This window comes from Scyliorhinus torazame, chromosome 6 (assembly GCF_047496885.1).
Source record: "Scyliorhinus torazame isolate Kashiwa2021f chromosome 6, sScyTor2.1, whole genome shotgun sequence".
Taxonomy (NCBI): domain Eukaryota; kingdom Metazoa; phylum Chordata; class Chondrichthyes; order Carcharhiniformes; family Scyliorhinidae; genus Scyliorhinus; species Scyliorhinus torazame.
In genome coordinates, this window is record NC_092712.1 from 66,408,954 (window position 1) to 66,429,119 (window position 20,166).

Below are 20,166 nucleotides of genomic sequence, written 5' to 3' on the forward strand. Positions count from 1 at the left end.
CAAGTATCATTTTTTATTATATTCCTTTATCCACCTTTCCCCCTTAATCTGTTATTGGATTGATCCAGTATTGAAACTGGAGGCATCAGTTCCTTAAGTGTTCTAAATTTATCCTGGCCTGCTCGTTCCTATATTTGTAACAATTCTTGTCCTGTATTGTACCTGTTTTGTATTTATAGTTCTTTTCTTTTACTTTGTTGCATTAATTGTAAAACATTGAAAAATCTCATTAAAATATATTTTTAAAAATGTGAAGTGAGACATTAGGGGTTGGAGTCTCCGAGTGCCGATGCCGAAATCGCGTTCGGCGATTGGCCGGAGAATCCGTTTTTAATGCCGAAATCGGCGGTGACGTTTTTCGGATGCTCAGCCCCTCAAAAAAGGCATCATCGCTGAGTACGCTGCACGCTGTGGGGACGGCCTCAGGACGCCACCTGATGCTCTGCCCCAGATGTGCCAACTTCCCGACGGCATGTCTGCTCACAGTTTTCAGGGACCTCGCATGGCGGTGCGAACTGTGTCCAGCGCCACCACAGTCGGGGGGAGGAGCTGTTCCACTGGCTGGGGGGGGGGCTTTGGCGGGGGTTGGGGGGGCCTGGTGGGGGGTGGTCCGGGGATGGAGAGGGGGGTTACAGGGGGCATGTATACGGCGCTTCAGCTGCAGGTCGCCACCGTGCGCATGCGCTGCCACAGACGCAGCAATTCTCCGTCCGTATCTGCAGGTAAAGCCGGAGACTTTGTGTGACGCGGCTGCTAACCCCCCACTGGGCGGAGCATCAGTGCGGGGGCGCCGCCGAATTTCTGGTCATAGGACTACACGCATGCTCTGGACGTACCCACAAAATCGGAACATCCAGCCCTAGGATTTTTTTTTGTACAGGAAGTTGTTAGAACATTGTCATACAGAAGGAAAGCAGACATCATTAGATCTTCTAAGAAACAAACAGTTAAATCTTCACAAATCTTTAAAAATTGTACCACAGGTTGACAAGGCATAAAGAAATGCAAATAAAGCACTCGGGTTCATTTCTACAGGAATAGAGTTGAAGGAAGGTCACGTTAAATGTTATAGGGCTGGATTCTTCGGTCGCCGACGCCGATATCACGTTTGGCGATGGGCCGGAGAATCAAAATTACCGACAGAATCGGGGGCTGTGGCGCTTCCGCGATGCTCCGCCTCCTCCAAAGCGGCATACTCGCAGAGTACACGCTCCATGCATCCACAGCCTCAGGCCATTGCCTGTGGCCCGCCCCCGATGCTCCGCCCCCGACCGGCCCAGTTCCCGACGGCGTGGGACACGTGTGGTCTCACCTGCGGACTCAGTCCAGCACCGCCAAAGTCGGGGAACAGCCGATCCGCGGGCAGTGCTGGACATATTCGCGGCTGGGGGCACTGTGGTGGGCCATCCGGGGGCGTGCGAGTCGGCCGAAAGGGGGGACTTTTTAAAAAGCCACCATTCCCACGCCGGAGTGGGGACATAGTCTCCAAATCGGAGAATCCAGCCCACAGTATTTTGTTCAGACCGCAGTTTGATACTGGTCCAGTCTCCATATTGCAAGAAGAATATAGTGGCATTACAGATGGTATGAAGCAGTTTTACTAGTATGTACCCAGAACTGAGAGATTATAACAATCAATGAAAAGGGTGAACATATTCCAAAGGGATTATCATTTCTGCTAAAGTTACAGCAGAGAATCAAAAGAACCCATGTGTGAATTCACGATTTATCAGTTTTAGAATCACTTTTCTGGGAACAAACTTTATTTTTTACCTTGACAATACCAAGTTCTTATAAATAATTCCAGTAAGAAGTCTTACAACACCAGGTTAAAGTCCAACAGGTTTGTTTCAAACACTATCTTTCGGAGCACTGCTCCTTCCTCAGGTGAATGAAGAGGTATGTTCCAGAAACATATATATATATAGACAAATTCAAAGATGCAAGACAATGCTTAGAATGCGAGCATTTGCAGTAAATTAAATGTTTACAGATCCAGAGATGGGTTAACCCCAGGTTAAAGAGGTGTGAATTGTCTCAAGCCAGGACAGTTGGTAGGATTTCGCAGGCCAGATGGTGGGGGATGAATGTAATGCGACATGAATCCCAGGTCCCGGTTGAGGCCGCACTCATGTGTGCGGAACTTGGCTATAAGTATTGTCTTGCATCTTTGAATTTGTCTATATATATGTTTCTGGAACATACCTCTTCATTCACCTGAGGAAGGAGCAGTGCTCTGAAAACTAGTGCTCACCCCAGTCCAACGCCGGCATCTCCACATTATAAATAATTTACAGTGAAAATAGAAATTGAACACGTGGTGACGTTATACGGTGCCAATTTTGATGTTCCACCTGTGAAAGTGGGCTGCAGGATCACAACTAAGAGCTGGTGTGTTTCCCCAGTAGCCCCTTGTAATGCAGCTTTCACAGGTTGCGATCTTCAGAGAAATCTGAGTATGAGCCTGGTGAATGGAAAACTGCACAAAAGGGACAAACATCTTCAGTTATGCCTCACTCTTCATTGTTACAAATCGCGCCTCATGTAATACCTCACCAGAACATTAAAATAAAGGGATTTCCATTGGGAAATCCATATTGGACTTGGTTCACAATTGGACTTAGCTGGTAAAATAACTCAGTAAAAACCGTGACAGGACCTCAAGAACAGCAAAAGATAAAATAAATGCACAGACAAAATGAAAACATTTTTTTGTGGCTTGCAAACTGATCGGTGTGTAATCTTCTCAATGCTCGTGCTAACACTTATATAGTAGAATTGGCTTTGGAAAATAAGTTAAAGGAAATTTAGACATGAGGTGAGGTGGGACAGGCTGCCGAGGTAATCATTAAGGGAGAATAATGATCTTCTCTGAGGATCATTTCGGGGAAATGTGGTGTTCCTTGTGTTGCTCAATTCAGGATGGTTGGCGTAGTGTTCACAAAGACTACAAAATAACTTTAACTTCAACAAAGCTATAAATTTATTAACACTACCAATTTGAATTCACACGTACTCCTAAATAATACACAGTTGATTATTAACATATAATCTACACTCATATACAACTAATTTCTATTATAAACTATGATCTGCTCTTACTCACACTATCTTTCCTTCAGTCTGTACTCTAGCTAACTCCTTCACTTCTCTCCCCCACAAGACTTAGCATCAATGTCTTATAAACTTGTAACTCTAGCTCCCTCTAATGGCTGTTCTTAGACATCTCATTAACCCTTACAGTTCTTGCATTTATGATAATACCACAGGTCTTACAGTTTTTTTTTGTTGCTTAGTTTGGCACCCTAAAACTGCTTTAACACCGGTGATAATCCAGTGATGATGGTTACTTTCGAGCACTGGTCACTGAGTCGTCATCAGGTATAGCATCTCTAGCCAAGGCCACTGGGCCCAGTTGTTTTCTTCTCCACAATCCAGCTGATTGAGTGACTGGAATTAGTAATGAGAGTTGGAACTTTTCTGTTCTCAAAAGCTCATTCCTGCATTACAATGAAATGTGGAAATTTCCAGTGTATAAAAGAGGCTCTGATACTTGCCTCTCAGAAAAGATAACTCTTTCGAATGAGCCAGCAATTTGGGGGTGGCACTAGTGGGGGGGGGGGGCAATGGTTGGCGGGGGAGGAGTAGGTGGCGGGGGAACATACATACGTACATACACCTCAGCCATCACATTTAAACATTTCAACAGACCCCAGTCTTGACTGAAATCTCTCACTTCCACCACATAAATTGAAAGATCATCTGGAAAGAAAAGTCCCAGAGCAGGCCTTAGCACCTGCAATCATTTTGTAGTCATAATTCATGATTCCAGTCATTAACAATGGTCATTTGTGCAGACTCATTATCCTCAAAGCTGCGCCTTTTCTCTTCAGTTGCATTAAAATCCCTTCATATAATTATATGGTTTGTAAAAGAAAAAATGGGAAAATATGCAATTTGAAACATGGAAGTCTGGCAATACCTGACCTAAGGCTACATGAGAGAATGTAGGGAAAAATCCCACGAAGGGTTAACAGCAGCTGCAAAAGAAGGTTTTGAAATGCAGACAGCCTTTATCAAACAGGCGTTAAGAAAACATCGTGTGACTATTCAAGCTGTAAAACCGATGTATGTCTTTTAAGTCACAGCAGATTGAACTTTTAGTTATATGGAAAAAAGCAATATTTTGCACCTTCTTTGAAGTTAATTATTTTAGTAAGCAGCTAGAAAAGAATGGCTAGGAATTTCAGTTGAATTGGGTGACAAATGTTTAGGTGTGAAATTCTGCTGAAACCAGGTGACTATGGGAAGCTGAGGGGCACTATTTGATAATAAAGCAACTTTAGAAATGACAGAAACCAGATGTAACCCCCCTCTGGGATCAAAGCACTTTTGAACATCACAAAGGAAACAATGTAATCAGAGATCTCTGAGCTGAAGTCATGCTCAATATGAATACATAGTCGTGTTAGAAACAGTTCAGATTAAAGGTATCTTGTACAATCAAGAGTAAATAAAGTTACTTACGATAATGTCATATAAACTTAATAGCTGCTAGAAGGGGTTTATAAACCCTAAAAAAGGGGACAGCCAGCAGAGTCAGCTCTCATAGCTCGGTCATTTGAAGAATAAAACATAGCAACTGAGCAGAACAGCGAATCCATCTGAGGAAGACTAAATGCTGAAGAAGAGAGAGTCAGCTCTCATAGCTCGGTCATGGGAAAGATAGAGCATAGCAACCAAGCGGAACAGCGAATCCATCTGAGAAAGACCAAAAGCTAAAAAAGAGAGATTGTCAAGGTGGACCTGAAGGTCTTTTCAACCAACCAGGGGAATCAAGAAGCAAGATCTTTTTACTTTTCTGTAAAGACAGTGATTGCATCTTTTAAAAGAAAAACTATCATAATAAAACAACTTAAAAGTTTTCACCTGAAACAGTGGTTATTACAAAATCTACTTCACTTACTTAGCAACGCGGGATCCAGGATCGATGCTACTAAGTGGTAAGTAGATAAAATTCTTCTATGAAGTGTTATGGACGAGGCGTTTTCAGAACCCCAAAATGTATCATGGAGTTCAACTAACCTCTCCCTTTAATGTATTTGTTGCTTTTCCTAGCACACGGCTTTTTCCCTAGATGTGGGATGACAATTATGGACACATGGGTTTTTAAACACAAGACACTGCTTATTCCATGAACTCAACTAAACATCTTAAATAAACATTGGATCTCTTAACACCCCTTACTTCAAAGATAACTCAGAAAATATTGCAACAGTAAATCATTCCTTACATTGGTCCTTCAAAATTCCAAGAGACTTAACACCTTTAAACAAAATCACATCAGGTTAAAGGCTTCATTATTCTAAGCTAAGAGATCACTCAAATGATCCGGAGATAGTGTTTCATGGCAGATATCCAGTTCACTGCAAAACAGTGACACACACCCAGCTCTTTTCAAAACTGAAACTAAAAAACTGCAAAACTAAACTGCAAAATGGCTGACCTGACCTCAGCCCCACCACTCTCTGACATTACTGTTTTCTTAAAGGTACATTGCTTAAACATCCATGTCTAAAAGTACTCTCACATGACAGAAGATATGGGTTATACTGGGGAGAACTTGAAAATATAGTTTGACCTGAATAGCACCCACCTAAGTCTGCATAGGAGTCAGGGAGTGAGAATCCCTGTTCACCATTTAGAATGTCCTATTGACCCTTTTTGGTACAGGGAGAATTCTAAGAATAGTGGTGAGTTTTTTACTTCATGGCGCCCAGTGTGGAGGCCTAAAATATTAGAGGTTTCTAGGTAAAGCGAGGCTAGAATATTAGAAGTTTCTAGTTTAGCAGAGTGGAGGCCAGAATATTAGGGTTTCTAACCGACACAGGGACTAAAATATTAGAAGTTTCTAGTTCCCAAACAATGGTTAGAATATTAGAAGTTTCTAATGGGCACAAAGGCTAGAATATTAGAGTTTCTAGTCTATGTGTGAGTCAAACTTTACCTGCCGGGTTTACTTTGGAAAGTCATGTGTGATTGACCTTTATAAGGATATTCTGTGGATCGGGGGGGGACATAAAACTCAGGTTGGGTGTGAAAATCAGTAGACTAGAAGATACTGACACTGAGAAAAAGTCGGCAGGACATCTTGGTGACAGCACTAAAAATCTTGCATCCATTACTGCTAAAAGGAGGCCAAAAAGTAAATCATTCTTAGAGCGAGGCAGATTGTGAGGGAAAGCCTAGAGAAATAGGGACACCTAGAAACCTTTAGAGACCAAGAACCAATCACCCCCTAACTAAAACAGGAAGATAATGCCTTAGGCCCTTGGATAGGGCCCAGAAAGGGTACTTATCCTTAATTTCAGAGTCAACCTGAAAGGAAAAACCAGGAACAGAAGTTAGAAATCCAAAAAATGGCAATTAGAATAATCCTCTTGCTCTGAAACATGGTCAAGAGAGTTGAAGCAATGAAACAAGAGTGGAAGAAATTAATAGAGGCAAAAAAACTCCTGGATAAGTGAGACTTATCAGAACGGAGGGGTCTCAATTTTTGTTAGAGTACCTAAAACCCTACAGAATAGAGGTCCAAGATCTCAGTGGATAAATGAGTGAATGTTTAACAAGGATTTGTGAAACCCTACAGAGTAGAGATCCAAGATCTGAGTGGATGAATAAGTGTGTGTATGTTTAATAAGGATTTGTGAATTTCCTTTGGTGTTTGTATTTTTAAAAATGTTGTATTTTGCAAAACCTAATTTCACATCAATTAGAAGTTATAAATGGCAGGCAGAAATGTGATCAGTACTATGAGGTAGTAAATTAGTATGTTCAGAACTAAATTGGTCTTAGAATGAACACATAAAGAAGTTAACTCGGGAGCAGTCAGAGCTGTATCAGGAAATTACTTTGAAACTAATGCATTGAAATTGACATGGCATAGCTCCACCAGGGTTTTAGTGCCCGATGATCACAAGAAAGTCAGTAGTAGGAAAAATTATGTTTGGAATGTTAAATACATGGTAGAAGGAACTTAAGGGACAAAAGATATTGGACCAGAAGTTAGATTAAGAGAATTACTTGCAGTATCAGGAAATGAGAATCTAGAAAAGAGGACCTGTTTAGAGATTATAAAGAGCTAGGATTCAAATTAAAAAACAGGTCCTCAAGGGTCATAATCTCCGGATTACTGCCCGAGCCATGTGCAAATTGGCATAGGGAGGCAAGAATAAGGGAAATTAACATGTGGCTGAAAGAGTGGCGTGGGAAAGAGGGGTTCCTTTTCATGGGACACTGGCATCAGTTCTGGGACAGGGGGGGACCTATACCATTGGGATGGTCTCCACCTGAACCGAGCTGGGACCAGTGTTCTGGCGAAATGAGTAAATAGGGTGGTCAATAGGACTTTAAACTAGAGATTGGGGGGGAAGGGAAAGTCAGGGAACCAAGAGGTGAAGTAATCAGTGGGAAGCGTAGCTGCTTAGGAATACAAAAAAGCACGAAAAGACAGAACTCAGGAGAGGTTACGATAGTCCCCATCCCAAAAAATATGACACAGTGTATGGAAAGGCTCAGGAAACGAAGGTCCACCACACTAAGAAAACAAAAAGGGACGGTCAATAGAGAATAAAAGGTGCTATATTTAAATGCGCGCAGTGTACGGAACAAGGTAGATGAGCTTGTGGCCCAGATTGTGACTGGCAGGTATGATGTGGTAGGCATCACAGAGACGCGGTTGCAGGGGGTTCAGGACTGGCATTTAAACATCCAGGGATTCACAACCTATCGAAAAGACAGAGAGGTGGGCAGAGGGGGCGGGGTTGCCTTGTTAATTAGGAATGAAATTAAATCAATAGCACTAAACGACATAGGGTCAGATGATGTGGAGTCTGTGTGGGTAGAGTTGAGGAACCACAAAGGCAAAAAAAACATAATGGCAGTTATGTACAGGCCTCCTAACAGTGATCAGGACCAGGGGCACAAAATGCACCACGAAATAGAAAGTGCATGTCAGAAAGGCAAGGTCACAGTGATCATGGGGGACTTCAATATGCAGGTGGACTGGGTAAATAATGCTGCTAGTGGACCCAAGGAAAGGGAATTCATTGAATGTTTACAGGAGGGCCTTTTGGAACAGCTTGTGATGGAGCCCACGAGGGAACAGGCCATTCTGGCCAGACTTGATTAAAGATCTTAAAGTAAGGGAACACTTAGGAGGCAGTGATCATAATATGGTAGAATTCAATCTCCAATTTGAAAGAAAGAAGGTAGAATCAGATGTAAGGGTGTTACAGTTAAATAAAGGTAACTACAGGGGCATGAGGGAGGAACTGACGAAAATTGACTGGGAGCAGAGCCTAGTGGGAAAGACAGTAGAACAGCAATGGCAGGAGTTTCTGGGAGTAATTGAGGACACAGCACAGAGGTTCATCCCAATGAAAAGAAAGGTTATCAGAGGGGGGATGAGGCAGCCATGGCTGACAAAGGAAGTTAGGGAATGCATCAAAGCAAAAGAGAAAGCCGATAATGTGGCAAAGAGTAGTGGGAAGTCAGAAGATTGGGAAGGCTACAAAAACAAACAGAGGATAACAAAGAGAGAAATAAGGAAAGAGAGGATCAATTATGAAGGTAGGCTAGCCAGTAACATGAGGAATGATAGTAAAAGTTTCTTTAAATACATTAAAAACAAACGGGAGGCAAAAGTAGACATTGGGCCGCTCCAAAATGATGCTGGTAATCTAGTGATGGAAGACAAGGAAATAGCTGAGGAACTAAATAAGTACTGTGCATCAGTCTTCACAGTAGAAGACATGAGTAATATCCCAACAATTCAGGAGAGTCGGGGGGGGGGGGGGGGGGGGGGGGGCAGAGTTGAATATGGTAGCCATCACAAAGGAGAAAGTGCTAGAGAAACTACGAGGTCTAAAAATTGATAAATCTCCGGGCCCAGATGGGCTACTTCCTAGAGTTCTAAAGGAGATAGCTGAAGAAATAGTGGAGGCGTTAGTTATGATCTTTCAAAAGTCACTGGAGTCAGGGAAAGTCCCAGAGGATTGGAAAATCGCTGTTGTAACCCTCCTGTTCAAGAAGGGAACAAGGAAAAAGATGGAAAATTATAGGCCAATTAGCCTAACCTCGGATGTTGGCAAGATTCTAGAATCCATTGTTAAAGATGAGATTTCTAAATTCTTGGAAGTGCAGGGTCGGATTAGGACAAGTCAGCATGGATTTAGTAAGGGGAGGTCATGCCTGACAAACCTGTTAGAGTTCTTTGAAGAGATAACAAATAGGTTAGACCAAGGAGAGCCAATGGATGTTATCTATCTTGACTTCCAAAAGGCCTTTGATAAGGTGCCTCACGGGAGACTGCTGAGTAAAATAAGGGCCCATGGTATTCGAGGCAAGGTACTCACATGGATTGACGATTGGCTGTCAGGCAGAAGGCAGAGAGTTGGGATAAAAGGTTCTTTTTCGGAATGGCAACCGGTGACGAGTGGTGTCCCGCAGGGTTCAGTGTTGGGGCCACAGCTGTTCTCTTTATATATTAACGATCTAGATGACGGGACTGGGGGCATTCTGGCTAAGTTTGCCGATGATACAAAGATAGGTGGAGGGGCAGGTAGTATGGAGGAGGTGGGGAGGCTGCAGAAAGATTTAGACAGTTTAGGAGAGTGGTCCAAGAAATGGCTGATGAAATTCAACGTGGGCAAGTGCGAGGTCTTGCACTTTGGAAAAAAGAATAGAGGCATGGACTATTTTCTAAACGGTGACAAAATTCATAATGCTGAAATGCAAAGGGACTTGGGAGTCCTAGTCCAGGATTCTCTAAAGGTAAACTTGCAGGTTGAGTCCGTAATTAAGAAAGCAAATGCAATGTTGTCATTTATCTCAAGAGGCTTGGAATATAAAAGCAGGGCTATACTTCTGAAGCTTTATAAAGCATTAGTTAGGCCCCATTTAGAATACTGTGAGCAATTTTGGGCCCCACACGTCAGGAAGGACATACTGGCACTGGAGCGGGTCCAGCGGAGATTCAAACGGATGATCCCAGGAATGGTAGGCCTAACATACGATGAACGTCTGAGGATCCTGGGATTATATTCATTGGAGTTTAGGAGGTTGAGGGGAGATCTAATAGAAACTTACAAGATAATGAATGGCTTAGATAGGGTGGACGTAGGGAAGTTGTTTCCATTAGCAGGGGAGACTAGGACCTGGGGGCACAGCCTTAGAATAAAAGGGAGTCACTTTAGAACAGAGATGAGGAGAACTTTCTTCAGCCACAGAGTGGTGGGTCTGTGGAATTCATTGCCACAGAGGGCGGTGGAGGCCTGGATGTTGAGTGTCTTAAAGACAGAAGTTGATAAATTCTTGATTTCTCGAGGAATTAAGGGCTATGGAGAGAGAGCGGGTAAATGGAGTTGAAATCAGCCATGATTGAATGGTGGAGTGGACTCGATGGGCCGAATGGCCTTACTTCCGCTCCTATGTCTTATGGTCTTATGATGGCAGGAAAAGATTTAATGAAAATAGATGCAAGAAAAATTAGGATATTAAAACCAATTGATAACACAGAGGAATTTTGGGTGAAGCTACCAACTAAAACCACAGGCAAAGTAATCAGTGATGCTGTAAAATGTAAAGACAAGATCGTTCAGAATCTGGGTAAACATACAGTTGAATTAGTGAAGCATGGTGTCTGGAGCAAAATAAATTGTATCACAATTAAAACACATGACCCAATTGGTGGGAAGACAATGAATTGAAACCCGTTGGCAGCATTGATAGGACTGATGATAAAGTTAAAATGTCATGTTCGGAACTTACGTTCCATAAAGATACGGTAACAAAAAAAGAAATTGAAGTAGAAGCAGTAGCAATACCCGGAATGTATCAGGGTAAGGTTTCGAGCAGATTGGATTATTGAGCGAGCAAAAGAGGAGGAGTTTGAGATTCTTCGAATTTCACTCAGGGGTGCAATGGCAGAAGGAGGAGGCTTAACAGGCCTTAATTGTATGATGTACATAAATGATAAGGAAAACAAACCAGTTAAAAAAGAAATGGAGGCAAAGAAAATCCGGAAGTCCTGGTGAGGGCACTTCTGGAGTATCCAAACAAACATAGAAAGTACAAATTAAAGAATAGAGCCCTCTCTACCCTTGACCTGTTCATTTGATTTTTCAGATGGAAAAAATAATAGACTTACTTGTTCGGACAAAGAAAGAAGACTACACTTCAGGGAAAAATAAGGATCAAGTTTGAAGAAGGAAGGGATAAAGCTAGGACTAGGAGTCGGCGAGATGGGTTAAAATGTGGGGAGCATTTACAAGCAGCCTGGGATACGTAGTAAACTTATCAGATAAATTAAATATTTTTAGACAGTATTGGGGGAAAACTAATGAAACTTAATGGGACCCCGAGAAAGGGCAAGTTAAGATACGAAATGCGTTCCAAAACAAACCACAAGTAGGAGTACTAGTCACCGTATTGCTCTGGAAATTGGGAACTTTTAAATTAAGTCAAAACTTATGTTGCAAATGTTGCAATAAAATTACTCAACGGAAGGAATGAAAAATGATACAATTGGCTACATATTTGAGAGAATTAAATGACAGAGCCCGGAAGAAAACTTTACGGGTTAGAAACAAATCAAAATATCAAATTATTACTGAGCAGTGACACCTTCGGTCACACATCGCTGACTGGACATGTGTCCTGGACATCAGCTGATGGATGATCTGCGGTCCCCACGGGGCACGTACTACACGGTGGAGTTGTTAAGGGTCTCGGCAGACAGCAGCGACTGACGAGGAACCCCTACCATGCTAAATGACCATAGTTTAAAAATTTTTGCAGCTTGATGCCACTGCGGGAAAATTGTAACCAATGCAGCAAACAATATTGCATTGGAGTAGTTATGAAGGAAGAAATGTCATGTGTATTGTTAGAGACTGTTATATATATATGAGAAAGGGGCTTAACATGGCTTGGCCATGTCCAATTGATAAGGAAAGGAATTTTGTAGTTTATTTTAGTAAGAGGGAGGTTTAAAGCGCACTAAATTAAAATAGGTGGCAGATTGCTGAGTAATAGAACAATTAGGATAGGATTGGGTGATGTTGGACCATAACTCATGATAAAGAGAAGAGTGAGGTCTACAGATACAATTGATAAGCTTCTAGCCAAAAGCAGCAGAACAAAATCTGACAGAGTTAAATAGAGATTGAGAAAGAAGGCAAGCCATAGCATAAGATGAACCAGCACGAGGATTTATGTATGTATGATAATGGGGTTATGTGTGCCATTCAAGAACTTGATCAGCAATCACCAAGGGTGAGGATATTCCTAAACTGTGAATGTTTTAATAGAGGGGGTAAACATGGGATAAATAAAAAAAGTATAATAGTGGTAGTTTAGTGTGTTTTCTTGATTTAAGTGCATGCAACATCACGAATAATATTGATGTTGTTAACATGCCATATTTTGTATGTAGTAACTATTGGTCCCAAGTGTTGGCTCATAAAGCACTCATAAAGATATTGTACTTTATCTTTTAGTGTTGAAATTGAGATAACTGCTGAAAATATGTAAAGTTGTAACACACAAACAATTTGTGTGGTTTGGTAATGAGCAATGTGTTAAGAGAAGCCTTATTTTTTTTGACTGTGTATTTAACAATAAGGAGAATTTATTTGGAAGAAGAAAAAGTGATGGTTCGATGTGACAAAACAGGATTCAGTTGGGTTGTACCCCCAAAAGTTGAATGTATTAAATATGGCTCATGATGTCCTAGGGGTGGTTTTGCGACTACAGTTGGCTTATTATGTTGCAAATGTTCGAATAGCAAATATACACTACATGTGGTAAGGGAAATGATAACGGATGAAAGGGATTTGAAGGAAATTTGGCAGAAAGTTATTATTTCATCTAAACCAGGGTTGGCAGATGTACATAGTTCAGGACAATGTTAGACATTAATGTGAGGAAGTCAGGAATAGAAGCAGGATCGATTGAACCTTTTTAAATTGATGAAGCAAGGGAATCAGTGGATAACACATGATATCACAATTTACCATTCCAATGAGAAACAGAAAGGAATTTGGATGATGGAAAAATGAGACACTTTTCTGTTGAATTGAGTGACAAATGTTTAGGAATTCTGCTGACACCAGGTGAATATGGGAAGCTGGAGACAACGTGTCCACGGGAACACACGTTAGACCCAAATCGGAGTCAGAGTTCTGAGCTGGGACACTATTTGATAATAAAGCAACTTTAGAAATGACAGTAACCTTTTTGGTTACTGCTGGACTGAGTTGTGTACTGTTTCTAAGGGACATGAGGAACGTCCTACAGTGCTGCTACCCCAAGGAAGTAAAATGCTTTGGAGGTAGTAGAACACACGGATATAGCCATTGCATTACCTTCCTGAGCAGCTACAGCAATGGTTCATGGTGATTGTACTTGAGGAAAGAATGAAAAAAGAGTCTATCGACACTGGTCTGAGATATGGATAAATTTACAATTGATTTGGGTGCACAATTTAAAATCACAACATGTACATACAAATGACAAAGATCGGGGATATATGTTAGTCAGTACAATTGGATGGGGGGATAATTGACTGAAAGATATAGTTATGTTTCAAATGCCAAGACGGGGTGTAAAAGAAAAAATGGGAAAATATGTCATTTGAAACATGGAAGTCTGGCAATACCTGACCTAAGGCGACATGAGAGAATGTAGGGGAAAATCCCACGAAGGGTTAACAGCAGCTGCAAAAGAAGGTTTTGAAATGGAGATAGCATTTATCAAACAGGTGTTAAGAAAACAGCTTGTGACTATTCAAGCTGTAAAACTGATGCATGTCTTTTAATACACAGCAGATTGAACTTTTAGTTATATGGAAAAAAGCAATATTTTGCACCTCTTTGAAGTTAATTATTTTAGTAAGCAGTTAGAAAAGAATGGCTAGGATTTTCAGTTGAATTGGGTGACAAATGTGTGTGTGTGAAATCCACGGGAACACACGTTAGACCCAGATCGGAGTCAGAGTTCTGAGCTGGGGCACTATTTGATAATAAAGTAACTTTAGAAATGACAGAAACCAGGGGCGTCATTCTCCGACCCCCCAGAGGGTCGGAGAATGGCCGTTGGCCGCCGTGAATCCCGCCCACGCCGGTTGCCGAAGTCTCCGAAGGGAGAAAAGTCGGCGGGGCGTTAATGTCGCCGCTGCCGTCGGAGAATGGCACGGGTCTGCGCAAGGCAGCCGATTTTCGGCCTGCCGATATTCTCCCTTCCGGATGGGCCAAAGTCCCGTCGACGTGATGACCGTTCACGTCGACGTAAATTAAACCTCCTTTTCATCGGCGTGACCCTGTGCTCCAGGTTCACGCTGACCAGCGTGGAGGTGAGTGACGGCCTGGGGGGTTGGCTCTGGGCAGGCGATGGCGTGGCCGCAGTCTGAATGTGTGAGGAGAGGTGTGTCTCGGGTTGTGTGTGTGTGTGTGCGGCGGGGGGGGGGGTTGGTTAGAGTGGGCTGGACTCCGGGGGAGTGCCGGGAGGGTGGTCTGTGCCGGGGAGGGGGATGGGGGGGTCCGTGCCGGGGAGGAGGTTGGGGTCCGTGCCGGGGAGGAGGTTGGGGGGGTCCGTGGCGGGGAGGAGGTTGGGGGGGGGGGTCCGTGCTGGGGAGGGGGATGGGGGGTCCGTGTCGGGGTGGAGGTTGGGGTCCGTGCCGGGGTGGAGGTTGGGGGGGGGGGGGTCCGTGCCGGGGAGAGGGATGGGGGGTCCATGCCGGGGTGGAGGTTGGGGTCCGTGCCGGGGTGGAGGTTGGGGGGGGGGTCCGTGCCGGGGAGGGGGATGGGGGGTCCATGCCGGGGAGGAGGTTGGGGTCCGTGCCGGGGAGGAGGTTGGGGGGGGGGTCCATGCCGGGGAGGGGGATGGGGGGGGTTCCGTGCCGGGGAGGGGGTTGGGGGGTCCGTGTCGGGGAGGAGGTTGGGGTCCGTGCCGGGGAGGAGGTTGGGGGGGGGGGTCCGTGCCGGGGAGGAGGTTGTGGGGGGGTCCATGCCGGGGAGGGGGATGGGGGGGGGTCCGTGCCGGGGAGGGGGATGGGGGGTCCGTGCCGGGGAGGAGGTTGGGGTCCGTGCCGGGGAGGAGGTTGTGGGGGGGGGGGGTCCGTGCCGGGGAGGGGAATGGAGGGTCCGTGCCGGGGAGGAGGTTGGGGGGGGTCCGTGCCGGGGAGGGGGTGGGGGGTCCCTGCCAGGGAGGAGGTTGGGGTCCGTGCTGGGGAGGAGGTTGGGGGGGGGTCCGTGCCGGGGTGGAGGTTGGGGGGGGGTCCGTGCCGGGGAGGGGGATGGGGGGTCCGTGCCGGGGAGGAGGTTGGGGTCCGTGCCGGTGAGGAGGTTGGGGGGGGTCCGTGCCAGGGAGGGGGATGGGGGGGGTCCGTGCCGGGGTGGAGGTTGGGGGGGGGTCCGTGCCGGGGTGGAGGTTGGGGTGGGTCCGTGCCGGGGAGGAGGTTGGGGGGGGTCCATGCCAGGGAGGAGGTTGGGGGGGGTCCGTGCTGGGGTGGAGGTTGGGGGGGGGTCCGTGCCGGGGAGGGGGATGGGGGGTCCGTGCCGGGGAGGAGGTTGGGGGGGTTCCGTGCCGGGGAGGGGGATGGGGGTGTCCGTGCCGGGGTGGAGGTTGGGGGGGTCCGTGCCGGGGTGGAGTTTGGGGGGGGGGGGTCCGTGCCGGGGAGGAGGTTGGGGGGGTGTCCGTGCCGGACAGGGGGTTGGGGGGTCCGTGCCGGAGAGGAGTTTGGGGTCCATGCCGGGGAGGAGGTTGGGGAGGGGTCCGTGCCGGGTGGAGGTTGGGGGGGGTCCGTGCCGGGGAGGGGGATGGGGGGGTCCGTGCCGGGGAGGAGGTTGGGGTCCGTGCCGGGGAGGGGGTGGGGAGGGGGGGGTCCGTGCCGGGGTGGAGGTTAGGGGGGGGTCCGTGCCGGGGTGGAGGTTGGGGTGGGTCCATGCCGGGGAGGAGGTTGGGTGTGGTCCGTGCCGGGCAGGGGGATGGGGGGTCCGTGCCGGGGAGGAGGTTGGGGTCCGTGCCGGGGAGGAGGTTGGGGGGGTCCGTGCCGGGGAGGGGGATGGGGGGTCCGTGCCGGGGAGGGGGATGGGAGGTCTGCGCCGGGGAGGGGGATGCGAGGTCAAGTGAGTTGGTCCACCTGGCCAGGTGCCAGCCTCCAACAGTTGGACCCATGCGGTCCATGCCACCTGGCTGGGGGGAGGAGGGGATATGGGCAATGATGACATGTCGTCGTTCCCCTCCCCCCCCCAACCAGGCCGTCATGTTTTCCGATCATCCAGCGATGTTGGCCGCCGTGGCGGCAGCCGCAAATGTCTGTGTTGCCCTGGATGAGGAGGAGCGTGCCAGAGAGGCGGCGCAGGCTTCCGCAGAGGGACAGGCAGCAGCCGCCCAGGCTGGAGGGACACCTGACCGACAGGACGAGGAGGGGGAGGAGGATGTCGCGGCCCCACGGCAACAGAGGCACCCGAGGGCGCCACTTGTGTACCAGCCCCAGCAGTCATACAAGGACCCCACGGTCCGGGAATGCAGGAGGAGACTCCGGATGAGGCGGGAAATCGTGGCACACATCTGCCACCTGCTGGCACACCTGTCACCGCGTGGCACTGGCGGGGGACACCCTCTCCCCATGTCCGTCAAGGTTACGGTGGCCCTGAACTTTTATGCAACGGGGTCATTCCAGGCACCGAGTGGGGACCTGTCCGGCATATCGCAGACATCGGTGCATCGGTGCATCCGGGCAGTGACAGATTCCCTATATGCCATGGCGCACCGCTACATCCGCTTCCCCGTGGACCAGGCCAGCCAAGATGCCTGGGCCGTGGGCTTCTCTGCCGTGGCCGGGGTCCCCATGGTCCAGGGCACGATCGATGGGATGCACGTCGCCGTGCGGCCACCTGCAGATAACAGGGCCGTGTTCACCAATAGGAAGGGGACCTATTCGATGAACATACAGGTGGTCAGCGACCACCGCAAGATGATCCTGCACGTCTGCGCCAGTTACCCAGGCAGTGTACACGATTCATACGTGTTGTCGCGGTCATCCATCCTCGGCATGTACGAGGGACGCCATCCCCGGCTGAGGGGCTGGTTGCTGGGCGACATGGGCTACCCATTGCGATCGTGGCTGATGACGCCTATACGGAGGCCACGCAATGAGGCGGAGAACCGCTACAATGATGCCCATGTAGCGACAAGGGGAGTGATCGAGAGGTGCTTTGGCGTGCTGAAGATGCGTTTCAGGTGCCTGGACCTCTTTGGGAGCGCCCTCCAGTATCGGTCAGATCGGGTCAGCCGCATCATTGTGGTGTGCTGCGTCCTGCACAACATAGCCCAGCAGAGGGGCGATGTGCCGCAGGCATAGGAGGGCGGAGTGGAGGAGCAGCAGGAAGAGGCGCAGTCCTCCCCAGATGAGGGGGATGGGGGTAATGATCAGGGCAGACGGGGTAGACACAGGCGGGTGGCTGTCCACCGTTACCGGCTGGCCCAGCGGGCCCGGGACAGACTGATAGCCGCCCGCTTCATTGACTAGATGGGCCTGGGAATCGGGTAGTATGGCCACAGACCGCACACCATGGCAACAGCCGACCACCCACACCCCCCACCCATCCACCCACCCAGCACCCTCACCCCCCTCCCCAACCCCACCCACCCCACCCGCATGCACACCACCCCCCCCATTGCCGATCCACCTGCGGCACAACGGGCCGGGCTCACACAGTTGCGGGTGGACGCGTGTCTATTGCAGGCCATGGAGGATGATGACAACCCGCCCTGCGGTGAGCTCCTGGCTCCACATCGTTGGACTATGTCTGACCCATGGCCACAGTACCACCATCCACCCGGACCATCCCTGCATGCGGCTGTGACACCGCAGCTCACGGTCCCGTCCTCTGCCCGGGGGATGTTGATCGCGGCCCAGGGGGAAGGGGCAGACTCACCTGGGGCTGAGGTAAGACCACCCCTCACACACACACTTGCGCTCAACGTACATGACACCCCCGCACGCTTTGGACAGAGCACAAAGGCAGCTTCTGTAGGTGTAACATTGACTTTAATAACCAAAGGAGTTCATGCACGTGCCCTAGCCCCTAAAACTCATCTGTGCCCTGCACCCGTGCCAACTTACTCAGTGTCTAATTGTTTGGCCTTACGGGCCCTTTGACTACGTCTACGTGGTTCCCCAGACGGTACAGCAGAACTGGAGGTGGACTCCTGTGATTCCTGCCCTCAGACACTTGATCCCTTTGGCGGCCGTTTCCTGGGGCGTCCTGGCCTAGATGGGCCAGGCTGCGGCCCGGGCGAGTGGGATGGCGAGCTGCCAGCCTGTCCTGCCCGTTGTCCACCCGATGCACCTGGGACGGAAGGGGGGGAGTCCGAGGTGTCGCGGTGTACCGGGACCTCCCCTACAGGGGGAGCCGGGACGGACCACACCACCTCCTCCTCCCTCGGGGTGCCCGATGGCCCCCAGGCCTCTACATGGGTGGGGGATGCGAACGGACTGGCCATCCGATGCCCCCCCGACAACTAGCGCTGCCAGTCCTGGAGGCCCGTGCTGGTATCGACAGGGGTCTGCAGGTTTGCAGCCATGGAGCCCAGGGGGTTGGCAAACCCTGTCTGTGACAGTGCGACGCCGGCTCGCACATGGCCACTGGCACCGATGCCCTCAGCGATGGCCTGCAGAGACTGGGCCATGGCCTGCTGAGACTGGGCCATGGCCTGCAAAGACTGGGCTATGGCGTTGAGCGCCTCTGCCATCTGGCGCTGGCACTGGCTCATGGCCTCCTGTGAGAGGGCAGCCATGTCCTGGGCCACAGACGCCGCCTGCACGGAAAGCCCCAGTACCTGCAAACCGTTCCCCATATCTGACACCGTCGCACCCATTGCCTCCACCGCGGACGCCACCCGTGCGGTGTCGGCCTGGGTGGCACGCATGACCGGCACCACTCCCAGCTCCTGGACGCGGGTGGACTCCTCCACCTGCGACTGCAGCCGCTGCAAGCCGGCCGTCACCCTCTTCGCTCGTCTCCGGGCCGGTGGTTGCATCGGATCTATGTGTGGGTGTGGTAACTCCAGGAACCCGGGATCCATCTGGGCGGCAGATGTTCGCTTGGGCTGGGCTGCCCTCCGACCGCCCGGCCCCTCTGCTGCTCCTACCTCCACCTGCTGTACCGGGACGGCTGTGTTGTGCGCACCAGTGAGTGTAGCAGACGTCTCATCACTAAAGTGCCCAACCGAGGTGAGTGTTTCTGCGATGATGGAGGGTGTTGGTGACAACAGTGGCGTTGTGTCGTGCTCTTCGTCCCACTCTGAGTCCATGGCACTTTGGGGTGGGGGTTCGTCTCCACCCATCCACTCTGAGTCACTGTCCGGTATTTTGTCTTCCTGGGTAGTGCTGTCCTGGGTAGGGGTGTCCTGGACAGTGCTGTCCCGGGTAGTGGTGTCCCGGGTAGTGGTGTCCTGGCTAGTGGTGCCCTGGCTAGTGGTGTCCCGGGTAGTGGTGTCCCGGGTAGTGGTGTCCTGGGTAGTGGTGTCCTGGCTCGGATGTGACGGGGGCCTGTGGCTGCCCCCCTCGTCGCTGGGTGGTCGCTCCCGCACGTGACGGGTGTGTCGTCTCCCTGTTGCTCCAGGTCTCTCCGTGTCAATGGTGTGCAAGGGGCATCCTGCGGGCGTCGCATGCTGGAGGGTCCGTGTCTCTCCGTGTCCCGTGGCGTGCGAGGGGCATCCTGCGGGCGTCGCATGCTGGAGGGTCCGTGTCTCTCCGTGTCCCGTGGTGTGCGAGGGGCATCCTGCGGGCGTCGCATGCTGGAGGGTCCGTGTCTCTCCGTGTCCCGTGGTGTGCGAGGGGCATCCTGCGGGCGTCGCATGCTGGAGGGTCCATGTCTCTCCGTGTCCCGTGGTGTGCGAGGGGCATCCTGCGGGCGTCGCATGCTGGAGGGTCTGTGTCTCTCCGTCTCCGTAGGCCTCCGAGGGGCATCCTGCGGGCGGTCTGCATCTGCGGGGATGGGTGCCTGGACGTTTGGTCCTGCGATACACAATGAAGCATGCATGGTTAGACATCAGGTAGTGATCAGGTGATATGGGGGAGGGGGATATAGGGGAGGG